This window comes from Geospiza fortis, unplaced genomic scaffold (assembly GCF_000277835.1).
Source record: "Geospiza fortis unplaced genomic scaffold, GeoFor_1.0 scaffold84, whole genome shotgun sequence".
Taxonomy (NCBI): domain Eukaryota; kingdom Metazoa; phylum Chordata; class Aves; order Passeriformes; family Thraupidae; genus Geospiza; species Geospiza fortis.
Window position 1 is genome coordinate 180,452 of NW_005054363.1, and position 19,945 is coordinate 200,396.

At 36.0% G+C, this 19,945-nt stretch overlaps 1 protein-coding gene and 1 long non-coding RNA gene across 2 annotated transcripts in view; one reads left to right on the top strand and one right to left on the bottom strand.

The window, feature by feature from the left end:
* GPC6 (glypican 6) overlaps positions 1 to 19,945 on the top strand; it is a 503,396-nt gene that overhangs the window by 127,907 nt on the left and 355,544 nt on the right. The window lies entirely within an intron of this gene.
* Positions 548 to 2,678, bottom strand: LOC102032067. The gene is made up of 3 exons (XR_265392.1): positions 2,461 to 2,678; positions 2,151 to 2,374; positions 548 to 772 (listed from the first exon to the last, which is right to left on the bottom strand). It is a non-coding gene; the product is annotated as an uncharacterized LOC102032067 (long non-coding RNA).

Consider the following 19,945-nt stretch of genomic DNA (forward strand, 5'->3'; position numbering starts at 1 on the left):
GCTGAAAAATGTTTTCTAAATAACAGTCTAAAATATTGGGTTGATTAAGATCTAATATATGGAGAAAAAAAATTTATTTGCTCTGTTTAGAATGTAGATGTCTAATACTGAAAAGAGAAACATGATTTTCCTGGCTTAAAAAATGCTAAGAGAGTTGCCTAAAAATAGATTGCCTGGAAGAAGATTTTTAAAGAAAAATATACAAAACTTGTTACAGCTCCAGTAATGTATTTTCTTGCTGTTGAGTCTCTCTGCATTTAAATACCATCACTTCAAGTTTCTTAAATGACATATAAATCAAAAAATCTAGTTTTCTGAGAATGTCTAATGTGCATGAGGATACACATTTTGACAGTGCAGTAAGCAATATTGATTCAGCCAATTCTGAAGAAGCAAATGCAAGAGGAAAATCTCGCAAGTGTTGTTTCTTGTGCTCCCCATGTTCCAGTCTTCCACAAGGAAATCCATTTGCAGGTGTGGGCATTACTGTTTGGGCTCCTGTTGCATCTCCTCAGGTGCTGTAAGCAGCCAGAGGTGACTAAGAATAGAAAAGATGTGTTTTTAACATTTCGTTATTGCTGAATCCCAAGGATGAGGCTACCCACCACCACAGGGAGTGGCAAATCCTTTCTTCTGTCTGAAAATCCTAGCGAGGCTGTGGAAATCAGAGCCACTGTCCTTCAGCCTGGGCAGACCAGGACACACTGTATTGATTGCCTTATGTTAAAATTCTTTTTAACTCTTCATAAAGTAGTGGAACTTCCTCACAGATCTAAAAACAAGAAGAAAAATGGGAGAGGTTGAGTAAAGAAAGATGCTAAATACCTTCTACTCATCTAAAATTTGAATGCATCCATAAGTCCTCCTTCTACCTATGGGAATTTGGATGGAAATGTAGTCAAAAGTTTTCTAAACCAACCTTCCTGTTTGAGTAAATAGGATTTTCTATACACAGTTTCAGGAAAAGCATCTTAACAAACAGAATAAAACTAAATAAAACGAATTTTTTAAAATTAATTATCATTCATCCTAAGCGTGCATGACAGAATAGATTTGACTTAGTTCTCTTCTTTATAGATAATACACCATTAAATGGACTTAGAATTGCAGGCTGGTCCTGAACTGAACATTTTTGTTTTGAATTATTTTCAATCTTTGTTCCAAGACCATTTTTCATTTAAATTCATTTCATTTTTATTAACTGAAATTTAGAGTTTTTTTTTTTAATTAGATCTTACTTTCAACATAAAGTATATTATTCCTTGATCAAAAATTTATTAAATACTCAGTACAAGTAGGTTTTTCATTTTTTTATGTGCTTTGCCAGCTAAGCACAAAGGTATTTTTTGCCAAGTTCCAATCTCAAAATATTTAGTGCATCCTACAGTAATAGTACAGCAAGATTTTTTTACTTTTTTTAAGTTTGGTTCTGAGTGCATTAATCTTTATATTTCCAGGCAAACTCCAAGAGCTTAAATGCATGTAAATACTTTTACAAGAAATAGATTTTTTTTGTCTTTGGTTTCCCTCATTTAAACATTATGGTCCTTCTAGCTGTACTAATGCTAACAAATTAACAGACACTGAGAGGTTTGCTTTGGGGAGGGTTATGGGAAGGAGGAAAGGTTTTATTCTCTGAACTTACACAGACATTTTATTTTTTTCAAGTTATTTTAAACAATTAAAAGATTCCTTTCAGTGAAATGATGAAATGGTTAAACCTTCTTCTACATTAACTCTTTCAACTTGGCAAGTACGCATAATATATAGGGGTAGTTGCATGGTGGATTTGTGTATCAGGTATGTGAAAGCCTTACAGTCTTCATAAAGTAATAGATAATCATAGTAGGAACAACAGATAACTAAAAAAATCAACTACTGCAATAACAATAAAAGAACATACAGAGCTATACAGAATTCAGTTATTTCAATTTATATCATGTTCTGTTCTACTTCTGATTTTCTAAGTCCTGATTAATAGAATGTTTAAAAAAACCCTGTTAGTCTTTTAAACCTGTCCAATTAAAGAAAGGTATTTTGTTGAGAACTCAAGAATCTGGCCAGGTTATCCAGGGTTCAGATGTAGCTCATAAAAATGAAACTTTACCTCTGATTTTTTTTTTTTAAGTCTTAGCAACATTGATTCTTACCTTTTTGTCTAAGCTTCCTTGGAGATCTTGTTAAAGTTTCACAACTCGTTCCTTCCTCCCTGCTGAGGTTTGTTGTTTCTCTGTGCTTTTAACAAATAAGGTCTTCAAACTTTGAGGTTTGGGATTTCTCTAGGGTATGAATTAAGGAATTCATGCTTCTTTCCAAAATCTTCTGCATGGACTTCTAGCAACTTGTTCCTATTGCAGCTTCACATCTGCCATTACTTTAAAAAACAAGAAATTTACTTTTATAGTTGCCCACTATTAAGGTAAAGAAAAAAAAGCATGCTAGAAGATGAAAGTAAGAAACCTGGTATGCCCTCTGGCCATGTCAAATCTATTAAGTCTCCATCATAAAAGTAATCTTTTGCTATTTTTCCCCTGAAGCAATAGACTGTGATCTCATTGTGTTCTATAAACTAAGAAAGGTCAGGCCAGCCTCCCCAGTCTTTGGATGAATGAAATCCTAAGAACTCATCTGTGCTTAGGATGATGCTGATTAAGTTAGTGCGTAAACAAACAAGATCTATCTAGAACAGTTTGAATTTACTTTTCACAGCTGTTTATTGCTGCTTCTCTAGGCAGTCATTACAGCCCCTGCAGCTGAGGCCCAATAACAGCTTGTGGGAGTCCTGCCACTCTATTTCAGGGCAAACCAGCTGTATTAACTTAAGTCACTGTGGAAGATGGCTCAGGCTAGCCCAAATGGTGACTCATTAATGCAGCTCAGTATGGGGATAATGAGGAGCAACTGATAGTCCTGAGAGCTAAAGCTCCTACTGCTGGCTTCAAAGAGAGCATTGATGGCTCTGGAAGTGACCCTGCTACCAAAAAGTAATGGCTGGAAGAAGTCCTTGAACATCCTAGGTTGTACTTGGAGATGTGATTCTTATTCTTAAGAGCTTTGGCCCTATAAACAGGAAAATTAAGACTTCTATGTAGTTAATAGTGTTAGATGTCATAGTGAGTCATATAGCATAATGCTTTTCTTTTCGTTAAAAGAGTGGACCCTCTCTCTCAACTTCAAAAAAATGAATTGAAAGAGAAAATATTTTTAAGTAAAATTAAAATTTCTTAATTGTTATTACTTTGGTTTTATAAGTATTTCTCTCCATGTAAATGAAAATTAATGCTGTTTAACAAAAAGAATAAATTGAACCCCTTTCCTTAAAAACAATTAAAAATAAAAACAATCTGTGGCTAATGCTAATTTTCTGATCAAATGTGGACTGAAGTATAGTTAATTTTTTGTTTGGGAATATCCGACTTTACATAAAAGGAAAAATAAATATTCTTTTTCACAGTACTGCATTCTGCTACATTGCTAAATAAAAGAGACCCAGGAAATCAGCTTGAGTATTCAACTGCTGTTGATCCCTACCATTTATTTTTTAGGGTAGTCTTCTGATCTCTTTAGGACCTTTTTAACTTGCTCTCTCTGGTAATCTTAGGTGTTGTGACCACAAAACTTAAGAACAGCAACTGTTTTCTTTTTCTTCCCTCATCAAATGCTGATATTTTAGTATAGGTAACTAACAGAAGCTATGCAATCAGTTTATTAGACTACTTGTGCATCTGTTTATTCAGGTTCAGCTATGCCCTGTCATACAGTGTCTACTCATCTTTTTTATTGGTTTCCTGAAAATCATCTCTTTCTTGTGACATCCATTGCCTCTCTATGTATGAAATTATTACGTATAGAGAACAAGAAGGTTGAGGTGAAGCTCTTCCTTAGATCATTTGTGTGGAGCCAGGGACAGATGATATCTCTTTTGACTCTCACAAATGAAGAAGTATATTCAATCTTTGCAGTAATATCATTACTTATTATTTATTATGTGAGAGAGGCCCCACGCCTCTGGCAAATGACAGATTGAGTAGCTGCCAGTACCGTCTTTCCTCTGGCCATTGCTGAAGGGCACATATTTATTTCCTCCCAGGCTATTTTTGTCACTGCTTCCTATGCAAGGAAAGTAGAAAAAGATATCTGATAAGTCTTTCCCATGTGATCTCAAAGAACACTACAAGGAGATTAATTCCATTTATAATGACTGAATTGCAATTTTTTAATTACTAAATGGTTAATTACTAAATGACCATTTAGTAATTAAGAAATTGCAGTTTGTATGCAATGTGTATGCATCTATATCTGCACACAAATATGTACATATGTTCATTTAGGACATATATACATATTTGTGTGCAGATATAGATGCATATACATATCAATATGCATGTGTTTCTCTGAGAAGTTACATTGAAATCAGGGAAATAATTTTTTTATAATAGACACTGTCCCTTTCCTCCTAAACAATTTTTTAAAAATTGACAGTAACATGTGGCTAATGCTGATATTCCATTAATGATGTAGTTTAGAGTCTAGGTTTCAGCTAAAATTCTGCTAATTTATTCTTGTTTCTCTCAGACTGGGGAGAGGGCCTGTGATACTCTGTGGATCGTTTTGTTCCTTTATTTTTTGGCACTGATGAACAGCAGCTCCATGATCCACCTGTGTGGAAGGGTTCATACTAATTGTGATTCATAAATGTTATCCTCCATTGTGCTATTTTAGAGCAATACTCAATCCAGGTAATTACGCTCCGTTGCCTGTGCTGCAAGCAGACACTCTATAAATCCTTCAGCCAAGGTGGGCTTGTCAGGCTGAGAATAATGTGCAGGTCCTCAGAAAGGATTTATATTCAAGGTCCGTGTGATAGGTGTGTTTTCCAGTTTTTCATTTCTCAGAACTGATGACAAGCTGAACTATTTGGTTATTCCCTACTGATGCTGCTCCAGTGATGGGATGATCGAAAATCTGTGATTAATTTAGAGTCACTTGTGTGCTAGTACTAGGCAATTTTGACAGCCTTACTTTCAGTATCGATTTTGTGTATAATTTACAAAAGAGAGGCATACCAGGGACGATGATGCTTTGAAAGTTGTTTGCATTCTTCTTGTAGACACATACCTCCCCACCACATCAGAAAAATCCCAGTGATATAAAACACATTTGAATCAAATAGTCTTACCCCTGCTCCCCTGCCTTTCACTGATGACAGATTTAAGTTTAAAAATAAATTAAAACAATCTTTCAGCAGTGTATTAACGAGAGTCTATCCCAGGAAGCTAGTATACTAGAGCTATTATGGTTTTATAAGACCTCACAGTCTCAATTCAAACAAAAGACCTTTTTTGCTCAGCATAACTATGGAAGAACATAATGCCATCTAACAAATAAACACATATTATGGTCGTGTTTTAGAAGTAGCAATTTTAGCAATCTTTTCTTTCCTAGAAAAAATGTAGTGTTTAATTCGGTTTTCTGCTTTAAACAGTGCAGTTTCTTTTGAAATCCATGGCATTACTATATGGGAAAAAGATAAATTAGTATTATATGAGTGTATTGTTGGAGCACGTGAAAATTCATCTGATGGGAATGAAGGATTTTAAAAATTGTAGTAGAGAACACAGGATATCATTTTAGATAACACCTTCTATTTGAAAGTACCAGAAAAACAGTGTGAAAGGTTTAGTGAAGCCTGAGGAGAACAGCTTTCAGTAGACGAAAAAAAATAGTCAGTTATAGCAACGAAATATTCCTCTCTGGTAATTGTGATAAATGGGATGGGTTAATCTTCCCTGACATTTTCAAAACTGTGAATTTTTTTAAGCAAATAGAAGAGATTAGTGCTGAAAATGAAACTAATTCATTTCTCTTTCTTATTACTGAAATCGTCAGGATGTGTAATGTATGATATGTAAGATATGTTAATCATTTTGCAAAATAATTCCCTTTTGGGAAATTTTCTAAAATGTTTTTATTTATTAGTTTCTTTTAATTTGAATAATAAAATTATTTACATTAATCTAGATAATACTAAAAACAAAAACACCTGTAACATTATATGAAAAAATGGATGTTGTTTTAACTGAAAATGAAATAAATGTGCTGTTGCTAATATTAAAAACAATCAGCTCATTTTCTGTTCTGATTTGCGCATTTTTTGGATTCTGAAACTGTCCTGTGGGACATGAAAAGAATACAAGAATAAGCTAGTTTGGAGTTCTCTGACTGATTGTTTGTTTCTTTGATTTTTAATCTTTTTTGTCATCAGATATTAAGCCAAATATATTAGTATTTATATCCTGCTGTTTTGCTAGTGTGCATCAAACAGTATTCCATGTAGTAAAATACACAGTGTCACATGAACAGCAGGTAAATATGCAGCTGAATATGCAAAATGAAATTAGAATGCATTCTGCAATTTTGGACGGCTTGATCTGCAATCAAGCCACCCAAACCCATTGGGAATAGGGATATATTTATTATGATCTCTAAAGCTGGCATTTTCAGCAAGAAAAATGATACATTTTCAGCAAAGGTGTAATATATTCAAAAATAACTATCTCATGGTGGGCTTTCCTTGTGACTGGTTGTGGTGAAAATTTTTTTACCAATTCTTGACCAAACTGAAAGCATCAGCCAGTTGGCTGATGAGGACTGTCCTCAGTGGGAAGGACTGCTGCCTACCACAAAAGCTAAGTTCAAAATACGTTGCTGGGGGTAAGGGAAGGTCCCAGATCAGGAGCTCGTGGCTCAGGTGGTAACAGAGGATTGTGATCATGGCTTTCACTGGTACAACAGTTTCTTAACTTCTTTCCTAAGTGTGAATTTCTCTGCTGATTTCACAAACATGCAGATCTGTGCATGTCCTGCTCTATTCCATGGTCATGCATGTTCACCTCGAGTCCTCTGTGCAATTTTGGACACATCAATATAAAAAATATATATAAATTTATTAGAGAGAATCCAAAGGAGAATCTATGAAGATGGTGAACAGTCCAAAGGAAGCCTTATGAGGAATGTCTGAGGTCACTTGGCTTGTTCAGCCTGGAGAAAGTACAGACTGAGGGAAATTGTGATCTTCAGTATCCTCACAAGGGGAAGCAGAGGGACAGGAACGGATCTCTTCCTTCTGGTGACCAGTGGTAGAGGACCCAAGGGAATGTCATTAAGATGTGTCAAGGAAGATTTAGGTTAGATATTAAGAAATATTTGTGTACTGGAACAGCAGGAAGCAGTCCTGGCATCAAGCCTGACAAAGTCTGAGAATTGTACAACTCCCATGGTATGACTCTTGGGGTTGTCTTGTGCAGGGCCAGGAGATGGCCTTTGATGATCCTAGTGTTTTTTTTCCAATTCAGGATATTTTGTGACTCTATGATCTCAAGTGACCAAGACTGCGTATTTTGTCTGTGAGGCACTAAGGGAGCATGGAGTCAAATATTGCTCACTTTATTTGAAAATATTATAACAAAAATTCTTGTGTTATAGTGGTAAAGAAAGTCCTACTTTATCCACATTTTGTTGTTCATTATCTATAATATCAACTCAGAGTATCCTCTGATCACACCACCATTTGTTGTCTGGCATGATCACAAAGAGAACATCCCCTTTACAATATTGTAAACACTATGGAAACTTTTCAAAGCACTAGATTTATGTTATATTTAGAAGGACTTGACTCATAGGAATCCTTATTATCTTCATTGATGCACTGGAGCCAAGGATAATTCTAAGTAATCTGGGCATCTTTCCAGAACATGGAAGCCAGAAAACCTTTTCCCTAAAACTCCACAAAGTCAATGAGGAGAAGGAGATGCACTTCTAGAGATTCAGATCTTATATTTCAGCAGATTGTAGAAACTCCATATTGTACAAGAGCTCTACAGAAGTTATGTACTTCATTTAAACTCCTGAAAGGCGGATGCCACTGGTGAATCTGATGCCATTGTATAATGATGTATTTTGAACACTCATACTTGTATAATTATGGTAACTGAAATAATTTGTTGCATTTAACTGAAGGTACTCTCAGTCATACTGAACATATGATTTGTTTCAAAATTCTGAAGCAGGAATATCTTTATGCCTCACAAATTGCACTGGAGAAATGTATATGTATATCCAGTCAACTAATGTATGGTAGCCTTGAAAGTATCACAACTGAGTGGATCACTAACAGAAAGGTCTGTTTAAAAATGTGTATGTCAAATTTTTCTGAACAAGTGACTTAAGCTATCAATGGAATTGATGAACCCTCCTACTTTGTGCTGTAGGAGGGTTCATAGAATTAATGAAGAAATGAGCAACCTGGTTGCTGATTTTCAAGACAGAGCTTATATTTTTCTAGTTCTATCCAGCAGCTGCCTTTCTTTTTTGTCACAGCTTACTTCTGAGTGCTGGGTGGCTGGGTAAGGGATTTGCACAGACATAGGAAAAGGAACCTAAGGGTTATGACAGCAGTGACCACAACGGCATGAACAACCCAAGCAGGGAATTTCATTACAATGCAAGTTCATATTTAGTGATGTTCCAGAATGCTTTTATTTTAGTTATCCTGACACTTTTTAAATATTAAAGCAAAGGAAAGCATGTGGTTTTGCATTTTGTTTCTTTATTTTTATCTAAGTCTAACAAAAAAAAAGGTGAAATGGAAATGACAACACTTAAATGGAAGATGGGACTGACAGGAAGGTTAAGGAGGCTTTTATCTTCAACATGGGTACAGCAGCCGAAGTATTTAACACATCTACCAGGGTATGCAAGTAGAAGTCCATCTGATGGCCCAATAATGAAATGACATGCAATATTCTGTGATTGCCCTCAATTACCCTATGCAAAGCAAGAATTAATTACTAGCATTGAAAAAATTCACCTTTGTCCCTCATTTCAGGCTCTCATTTATAGTGAGTGTTTCTCAGATGGTTTTAATAGAGGTCCAAGTACTTGATAGCTGTGGGTTTTTTTCTTCTTTTTCCTTGTAATGGAGTCAATCCTCTTACATGATAACTGTAGTCTAATCAATCTGTGGCTGAAGTAAGCATTAAGGTATATACAAAACATTTTAAAAGTGCTGAACCCACCCATGTACTGTTTGGCACTTTGCTGTCCAGAGCTGTAGTACACATGATAGTTAATTTGATCCATTTGTTTTGCAACAAAGACTGCCACAACCAAGTTATTTGAATGTAATGCTATAAATCAACTTGAAGGCTGCATAAAAAAATAAATAAGCCAAATAAAACCAACATAGAGATTTATCACGTTTTGTCTGTTTTCCCTCATTGAATCAAGAGATGAATTTCTAAATGAAAAGCAACGCTAAATGATCATTACCCAAGATTCCCTTTGATTCCCAAGTTGCCAATATAATATTATATTGGTGGAAGGAACTGTCTGCTTGCATGTGATTTTAAACTATATTCTGTCTCTACCTATTTAGTAAAAGTCTAGTCATAAATGCAGAGCCAGAACCAGAAATTTAAAGAGAAATTACTCAAAAAAAAACTATGAGAATAACATTTGTCTATTTTATATTTATTTTATAATTAGTTTTACTCTTTATTCAGGTCTAATTTAACAGGTAGAAGTGATGCTGTAGTAATAAAAGAGAATGTAATGATACAGAAGAATGGACACTAGCCTCTTTATTTGGTTCTAGACATTTTCTTCCAAATAAAAAAGTCTTAGGACATGTGTATCCACACAATTGTAGATGTTTCTGAGTTACACAAAGAATTTTTTTGTGTTCTCTGGTAAAACAGTGAGGTGCATGCTAAGACTGAAGACAAGAGCACAAAGGGGAAAGGTAGAAGATGAGAAATCAGTTCCAGAGAGTCAGTAACAGAAATTTCCAGTCCCCAGTGTCAGCTGAAGAGTGCTAGTAGTGAACTGTTGGTGCAGTGATAACAGCTTCTGAAATCAGTTGTTTAAATTAACCTGCTTGACTTTACTGTGAAAGGTACTGTAAATACTCATTCACTCAGGAAAGCGTAGGAGGAAATTTCAAAAGCTCTCTTTTCTCTTTCACAAAAATCCATGGAAAGAGATCTCTCATCCATGTAGACACTTCTAATGTGTTGGCAGTATCAGAAGTAGTCATTCAAGGTTCCTTTATAGAAAAAGAATAGACACTTCTAGAGTGCCATTGTCCTCCTTTCTTAGGTAGACATCCAGCACAAAGTACTTTAATAGCTCTATAAAAGTTCCTACTTGTCACTAACACAAAAAAAAGGAGGCCTGGAAAACCAAATTTGTTGTAGATGTCTACAGTGATCTATAGATAGATGAGATAAATCCCATCTCCATGACTTAAGAGTGCTTCGATCCCATTTGGTGCAAAGTCAAACTAGGTATTTTGAGTCATAACTGGAGGTTTAGGAGGCTGATCCTAGCCATTTCTAACAGTTAGAAAATTTCTGCTGAAAAGAATTTAAAATACGCTGTTTGCCTTTGCGCTGAAGGGGAATGAGATCTGTCACACACCAGCTGCATCTCCCATCATGAAAGATGTGATTTACTGTAACAGACTGGATGGGCACCCATGTCAATTTGGCATATGAACCCAAAATGAGTGAATGAGTTCGGGACAGACAGCCAACTCACCTAATCCTGTAAGTGTATTTTTAATTACTTTCTAAATAAATGGTCACAACAAAGGTGCTTCAGCAACACAAAAACAGAATCAGACACCATTTGCAATGAAGACTCCCTCACTGAAGGCTCCCTTCATTTTATGTATATACTGCATTTTGTCTCTTCTTTAGTATTTTTTAGATTAATATGAGTGAAAGATACCATAAAAGTTTGGATTTTTTCTTTTTTCTAAAACCTCTGTATTTTCTTCAAATTCTATCACCACACTTTCTTACATTTCAAGTTAAGGAATTTTTTCAGGATTTTTTTTCCACTTAAGGGAAATATTATTTTCTTTTCAGAAAAGTAGAAGTATATAAACCCAAAGGATTATAGAAGTCAGGCCACAACTCTGGAGCTGAGGTCCTATTTTCACAGAAAGGAGGATTAAAATCCTTCTCTTTCACACATTACAAATTGAAGTTTCCAACCTAAACTGCAGCCTTCACAGAAACAGGGTATAGCTGTGGAAGAAGACAAGCTCAGTAGCTGTGCGTGGGGGTTTTCTTGTCTCCCCTTGTTTTCTATCTATATTATTAAGCTACTTGGAGACAACATATGTCTGAGACTGTAACTTGTTTTAATGAGTTGTGAAATCTGCAGGAGCTGCACTGACCAGCTTCACACTAAAAGTTTTACTGATATGAGGCATTTTTAACAGGAACACTGACCCAGAAAAGTAAAAAAATAAACAGAAAGAACCTATATCCTTAGATTTTGTATGCCTGTGGCTGAATATTCCCAACACAGTAAATTGTTTTTCTGCACTAGAAATCATGGGTCTAAGTGTTTTTTTCCTGACTTGACTTAATAAACAAAAGCACTGGGCTTAGGAGAGAGCCAGGCTGGCACACTAGTTGATGTGAGGTTATGTGCAGGAGTAGAGCTAACAGAGAGAGGACGTGCAGTGGGTATCTGCAGAGGATCGTGTAAGAACACTGAATGAGCCAAAACCACAGTGCTTTCTCCCTGGGCAATTTGTGGTGTTAAAAGCTTCTCTTTAAAGGAGAGTGGGAGAAAGGAGTGAAAGGGGAGCAGCTGCCGATATTTACAAAAGCACGTGGCTTAGTGTGGCAGGTGAGTGGAAGCATTTCAGTTGTGCTCACCCTAGGAATACAGAAATGCTGAGGTGAGTAGAGACCCTCACTGAAAATCTGATTATCTTAGTGTCTGAATTACTCCTTTTTTTAAGACAGTATATGCTGGTAAAAGATAGAGGCTTTGTATGTTCAGATGATAAATAAGTTTTTGTGAATTGTTGGTGATGACATCATTATGGTTCACAGGATAAAGAACAAAGCTGAAGCATAGACTTGAAAAAGCAGTAAGTATTTATCTGCCCTTCAGGATGAGGCTAAGGTGAAACTTTAAGGAGAAATTAAATGTATTATTACAACATTGTTAATATCTGACCTGTAAATGAATAGGCTCCTACATAGACAACTGGTAAGAATATAAATTGCTGAAAGAATAGATTTTTTTTCCATTGGTGTACAGGAATCTTTATATTCACTGACCCATCCCCAATGATTGTTCAATCTGAACACACAACAGTTAAATGAGTGAAAGTTAACAGCAGTAAATTGTGGCCTACATTGATTTTCTGACCTGCATACACAGTAAATTTTTCACATTGAGGCTACCCGCAAAGTCTTTTGTTTTCCACATCTCAGATTTCGGTTTGAAATAACTGAGAGAAAGCTTTCAGAATCTCCTTTCAGAGTCATCTTTTGGAGGTGACCTTTGACTTGAAAGGGGTGGTTAAAACAGGACTTCAAATATCAGAAAATTACATCATTTTCAGGGATCTTTTACTGTTCGGCCTAGTAGCTGAGATGGTGAAAATATAGTATGAAAATGAAAATTGCTTGGAAAATCAGTAATTACTTGGTTTTAAGATTTCTTGGACAATGATTGAGGAAGAAATTAAAAATTCAACCTTCTCACTGAAAAGTCAGGAACCTTCCAGTTATTTTGCTTTCATAGTCTGTGTGTCATTGACACAAGGGTCCTGTACATAAAGTAAAGGTTTTGATCAGGATATGGAGAAGAATGAAACAAAAATAGATGTCAAGGCAGAAAGCAAAATTTTCTGTAAATACTTAATTTTTCAAAAGAGGCAGCTACATTCCATCCAAAATATAAGTCTTTTAGTTTTGTGCTTTGTGAGTAGTATCCTCTTCAAGGAATTCCATACCATGAAAGCTTATAGGAAGGCAGGAAGCTTTTTGGTCTACATATTGCAAATAACCAATTTTAATGCAACTGTTCAGCTACAGCTCTTTTGCTGTTTAAGTTTTGGGAAAACAGCCTGTCATTTTCACGGCTGGCTTAAGATGAGAGTTTTGACAAAATTACATGTTTTCAATATTTTTCAGTCTTCACTTTTCATCACAGGAAACTAAACTTCAAGAATTTCTGCAAAACTAGAGGAAAGGAAAAATAGGACTAAAACTGAATATTGAGTGCATTACCTTTGTGAGAAAACTTTCCTGTTCTGTAAAAACAGGTGACTATTGAGACAGCACATTTTCATACATGTATACTCTGTTTTGGTGGAAGAGGACAATTGTAGGGCCAGTGTATTAGTTAGTTTCTCTTTAGAAGAGATTGTATAATAAAATTTAGGGCTTCACTCTCAAAAGTTGGGTTGTTGTCATGGGGTAACTATCACATATCAGATGCAAAGTATAGTATTAAGGTGAAAACAAGCCAGTGTCATTTAGTTCAGAACTAAATTGAGTGCTCTAAATGACTAATAATTGAAAAGAACAGGAAATTAATTCTATGAGGAAGTTAAAGTCAGCTAGTGAGGAGTAGTATGTGAGCAGTCCCAAGGTAGGGAAAAGCAAAATCATTATTTTATCTAGAAGACAGGACATTAAAATTTATTTTAGTGTTAGGTTTTTTTTCTTAAATCATGCTGCACCTGTACTAACGTTCTTAGCAAAGTTCAAGTTTTGGTTAGTTCCTCAAAATGCTTTCCATTCTGTGAGGGAAATTTTCCACTGAATTAAAGGGAAGAGGCTTCTCGTGTCTATGCAAATGTTGCATTTTGACTAGATGATCATTGTAGGTCTCTTCCAGTTGAAATAGTCTAATCTATTCTATTTACTAGAGAATTAATATTTTTTTCTCATGGCCACATTCCAAGATGCTTGAAACCTGTGACCTGAAATACAGTGTCCATCCCCCAGGAATCAGCTGCTAGCAGGATGATCCCTTACAGAGCCTTGCTCCTTGGCTGCATTTACTGTTAATTGCTTTTTCATTTCCAGATCTATTTATGTCCAGTTGCCACTCTTCCATATTGCACCACCATGGAATTTAAGTTTAAATAATTCTTTTCCATCTCTCTCTAAAAGTATAGAGCCATATACTGTAAATATACTACTTTCTGCATATATAATATTTATGTGTAGCATAAAGAACAAAAGTACAGAACTATTTCTTGATAGGGGGTTTAAAACTTGTATAGTATTTGCATTTTTTCTACTCTGAATCATAGCTAGGAATTAGTTTGCACCTACCAATCAACTGTTAGCTGGTGAGAGTTTATGCAGCAGGGAATCTTACATGTGCTTATTGTTCATGAATGGCACTTCAAAACTACTTATTGTGCAGAAACATAGTGTCACTTTCATCCTGGTTAACTTCTGAAATGTGTGTCTTCTCTGGCTCTGATATGCCTCTGAGCCATTTGGACTAAGTCCAGGTAAAATATTTTCAATTCAAAAAATCAGCTTCCCGCTCTTGTACGCTGCTAGGAAGTACTGAAAGGTGCTCTCATACAAGTAAATAACCACAGACCATATGAAAATGACTAATCTATAATAAAAGATTTCACGTAAACCAAAGTATTCATTTCAATCTTTGCATACACATGGTGAGAATTCCAGCATTTAGACAGATCTAAATAGACGTAATAGACGTATTAAATTCTATGGATTGTATCTTTAAATGTAAAAGTCACTAGGTCTTAATTTTATACTAAAAAATTGTCTGAACTTCCATGATGAAAGTGATATTTCAGGAATGCAGAGAAGTAGGCAAAATATGTCTAGAGCCATTCCAAAAGACAACCAGGAAAAGATGCTGGAGTTTGGCAGCAGACAAATACAAAACTGTAGTCTTTTGAAATACAAAACTGTAGTCTTCTGCTGACCTTTCCAGTGACTGTACTGAAGGTCAAGATGGTCTCAGAGGCCGAAGCTCCAAAATTTTGATCAAAATCTTTATACTTATGAGGAACAGCTTATGTCTTTTGAGTTTTCACAGTACTCTTTTAAACTAGTCCTATTTACATGAGTTCTTTTTTAAATTGTTGGTGTCATGTAAAATAAGATGAGCAAAACAAAGTTATTTTCCCTTGAAGATACCAATCCATTGGTGGAAGTGCATTATGGCATCCTATACTCACTTATAAAAGATATGAATAGTCACAGTCCCCAGATGCAGCATCTTGCAAGGTGATTTGGGTTTTTTTAAAGCAAGATCCAATAAAAGGAGTTGAGAGCATTTAAGCATGTGCATTTGAAATTGTGATTCTGAGGTTTTACATGATTTTGCTGCCCTGTTCTTGGAGAAATAGAGCTTCTATCATGTACACCTTACTTTCTGACCTTCAACTTTCGCACTCCATACCCCTGAAAACGGCACAGACCAAGTCAGAATCACAAAACATAGGTACTCCTCCAAATCACCAAAAGTTGCAGATAATGGTTAATTGTAGAGCATCCCAAATGCAGCCTATAGGATGTGGTTCCCCTAAAAAGGCCATGGTGATTTCTGCTTCACATCACAGTGCTTCTGCTGTAACTGTTGACAGCTGCAGCACTTTCCTAGAAAAACCTACCTTCTGCACCTACTTTGGCATGCATAGGTACAGCTCTGTGTTGCTCAGGTCCTGAGGATATTGGTGCTTCAATACCAGCGGACTGGTGTTTCTTCTCTGGTTCTACAGAGAAATCAGAGAGGGAACCTATATATAGGAAGGCTGAGGTATAAGAGAGGGCTGACATTTCAGCTTCCTTTCATTCTTCAACATCATTACTGTGGAAAACATCTTCCTAACTATGGGGTTCTCATGTAATCTTTAATGGTGTCAGAAATCCCACTTCAACTCCAAATTTCTTGTACTCAATCTTCTGGCCTTGGCTCAGATGTCTCAAAAGACAGATGAATGCTGCCCATTGGGCTTGCCATTGATTAACCTGCTGCTGAGTAAGGTAATTAGGATATGTGTTTTGCATATAATTTACCAGAGGTGTCACTTGTCCCACTGTGAGTAGCTGGATTTTGAATCTCTCCACAAGCCTTCACAAACCCAGGCCTTAAAAAGCTTATATTCAGTGCAGTCTCTATTTCATAGGGCTGAAGAACAGAAGGGCCCACTATTATGGCAATTTGCTTGCATTTTGAATTTTGTTTAAGGGTTCAGATTTTTTGGGTTGTTTATGAGAAAGAGTAGCTGCTCATACTTGATAGGTGCATTTTAAAGGTAATTACATTTTAGCCTGAATAGCTGACATTATTTTGAAATAAAATGCTAGAAATAAACTTAATTTGTGTTGAGAGGGACCTGACCACACTGTAACCAAAAATTAGTACTTAGCACCCTTTCTTACCTTTCAAAAATGCTTTGCCATGATATGCATTCAACAGGTATTCTTTAATGTGGATCTTCTTCCTGAGTGAATCAGTCAGTTGTGACTTTATAGCGTATATTTATTAAGACATGGAAACATTACTAAAATTAATTTTTTCCTCTCTTGCCCACTTTACTGATGAGAATATGAAAATCTCTGCTAACTTGGAGCCATTCTGCTGATTGCTTATGTATTGCAATGTAGAGGTCATTCAATGTTACTTTTGAAGGTAGATCAAACTGGCTTTGATGCTAAAACTTTTTTGCACATTGACAGTGAAGAACCACTTGTAAGGAAGACAGTACAAAGAAATGCTTCCAGGTAAAACAAATTCCTTTTGTTTTTAAGTAGGTTACCTCTTCAAAGTTCATTTCATTGCTCTTCTTACCCTCTTAAATGTATTTTAAGGAAATGAATATGAAATGAAGAGGCAGACTGAAAAAGGTCACTGCCAAGCACTTTCTGTTATCATGTTCTTTTAGAAGAGTTGGTTTGAACCTTGAAGAGAAGAAATACTGCTCTATGCCTTTAACTTTTGATGCTATAGACGTTTTTTAATATTGCCAACCACATATCAAGAAGGAATATTTAAGTTATTTGAATATTGAATACTCTAGGGCAGACAAACATATTGACATCCAAGACTGAACCCATTAGATTAATGTACTTAAAATGCTATATCACATAACAGTAACGTAATAGAAATGGTTGTTACTCTCGCAGCTCATATCAGTTCTTGTCTATATCAATCATCAAGGCTGGATGGGGGTCTGAGCAACCTGGCCCAGTGGAAGGTGTCCCTGAGCACAGGGGAGGGGTTGGAACTATATGATTTTTAAGGTTCCTTCCAATCCAGGCCATTCTGTGAATCTATGATTTAATTATTCTGTGATTCTATTACATTTCATGTAATGTACTTCATTATTTTGTACTTTTGTACATGTTGTACTCTTATTGAAGATAATATTTTTAAGAAAACATCTAATTCTAACCTTATATCTTGTCTTGAAGTGGACTCAGTGATCTACCACAACCCAAAATTCTATCCCTGTAAGTTCTCAAATCCTTAGAAAGTAGAGTCTGAACAGTTGCAATCAAAGAAATCAGCACTTTTCTTCACAATAAGGAAGAGAGCACCTCTGAATGCACTGCTGTGGGAGCTCATTTCAGGGTTACTTTGTTAGATGGTTTGCTGTCAAGTTTGATTGTCACCCAGTGTTTGCTGTGGGATATGATGTGCAACTGGGAATCCTTTTGTGCATCCGATTTCATAGGATTCTAGTATCAATAGCTACTTTGGGGGTTTAGTACCATTTCACTTCTTTCTGTACATATATTTCAGCAGTATTTAGATTAATGAAAAAAGTTGAGTGTTTTGTTGAGGGATTTTCTTTTTGCCTTGGTAATTTTTCTGGTTTCCCTCACTCAGGAAGTCTTGGTGAAAGGAAGAAAACTGGAATTATCAAAACCAATGCACTCTCAGTGCGTTTAGGTATACTGAGCATCTGTGCTGAAAAGGTTTGCATGGAGAAGTTTTTAGGGCTATAGAAAAATGTATGATAATTTACATATAAATTGATTTTTTTAAAGGAAAAGGTTAGCTTTCAGGAATTTGAAGGAAGAGTCATAATGCAAATCATATTTTGTTGACTGCTGAAAAAGCTCAAAAATTAAATTATAAATGATGAAATTTTAAAAAACTGAAGACACTTGGGAAAACGTGTTTACACAAAATATGCAGAAATTAGTTGTTAAAACAATAGGCCTTAAGTTTCAGAGCTTTGACAAAAGTAGAAGTTCAGAGTCTTTCATGCCTGTAAGGTTTCAGAAACTGCAAGGAAAATAGTCTAATACTGTGGTGAGATGTGCAGTGGATAGCATTTTATTTTCTGTGAAGTGCTAGTTTTCTTTCTAATAATATATGAAAATGTTTAATACAAGTGTTCTGGATATGGAGCCAGCTCTAACACAAAGCTTTCAGACTAATTATGGGGATTTGGGGCTTTTTTTGGTTTTGAGTTTGGTTTGGTTTTTAAATTTTGTTTTGGTTTGGTGTGGGTTCTTTTTGGATGGTTTTGGTTTTTTGTTTGGTTGGTTGGGGCTTTTTGGTGTTGTTGTTGTGTTATTATGGTTTGGGAGTTTTTTGTTGGTGTTTTCCATGACATATCTTTATTTAGGGATGTTGATTATGTTTCTGTAAAATAACATCTTGCAGAGTATATAAGATTGTTCAGAGGGTATAATATAGAAAAAGTGATATCTCAGCAGCAGACCTGTGTTCTTTGAGAAATAAAATAAAGTAATATCCAACAGAATAGCAACCCCTTTATTTCGCTTACTGAAGGACACAATCTTTTCCTAGTCTTACTTTAGGAATCTGCCAAATCACGTTATCTTTTCCTGTACCACACTGTAGATTTACCATGATTAAAAGAGCTAAGAAATTTTATGTTACTAAAGCAATACAGCTAGTCAGAGGTTTAGTGCATATTTTGAAAGACATTTTAGTATTTTGCGGGTCTTGGTTTTTAGGTTTTACATTTCCTGTAACTCTTGTTTCTTTTGTTGGTTTGTTCTTACATGCCACACTGCACTTCCAGTTCTCTCCAGTCTTCTCTCCCACAGTCTGCCTCTCTCCCTCCTTTCTTTTTTTATCCTTCACACAAAGCCTTCAGGGTAAGGTTGATGTCTCTGCGTTGTAACTGGAGAACTTGATCAAGCAGCCAAAGTCAGATACTGAAATGGGAGAGTGACTAGGCACATTTCTCTAGGCAATATCCATGTGAAAAGCCAGCTCTTGCTGCCTTCTGCCACCCACCACCATGTCCAGAGAGGGAGCTCACTGCTCTTTGCTGCTGCCAGCCTGGTTTTCAGTTTTTCACATCAATTGCTGGCCGGCAGGTCCCAGAGAAGCACTTCTCTTTTCTATGACAAACCTGATACCTCACTGAAAGCCATGCAAGTGTTGCTGAGGATTGTTAAAAACAACAACCCCCTTCAGGTTTTTTGGTGATAGCTCTGGAGCTGCACTCCCTAGTTCACCCCTTAAAACTTCACAAGTTCTTTTAAGAATATTTTACTGAAAACCTGGGGTAGGTCCTTATCCAGTATGTATACTCCTAAGTCATAAGGGGGGATTGATATTATGCCAAGAGTTAGTGTTGGAGTAGTACATAACAGGGAATGTGCCTGGGATTAGCTACCAACTCAAACTTTGTAGTGGAAATAGGAAATCTCATGACTACCAGAGCTCTTGCAATATGATGCTTTTCAGAGGGTTTGGGAAATCCTTACAGAACAGTGCTGCTAACTTGGGGAAAATTACCTATTTTAAAAGAAATTCACTCAGGAAACATGGCACTAGAAGTTGCAGAGAAGCATCTCTAACACAGTCCAATTAAAAACTGAAAAAGAAGTTTTCTGGTGCAGATGGTGGCTAGCTAAAGGCAACTAGCTTGTAAGCAAAGTGATTTTTGGTGCTGTCTGAGCCCTGTGGTTCTTGCAAAAGCTCCTGCTTTTTGATAAATAAAAGGGCTCTTGAAAGAAACCTATGTCAGTGTAGTTTTTTGTTGCTAATGCTAACAATTCCCCCCGCCTTGGAATACAGTTTACCCCTTTTAATAAGAACAAAAGTCCTAAATAACCACTTTTAGCTTCCAGTTACTGAA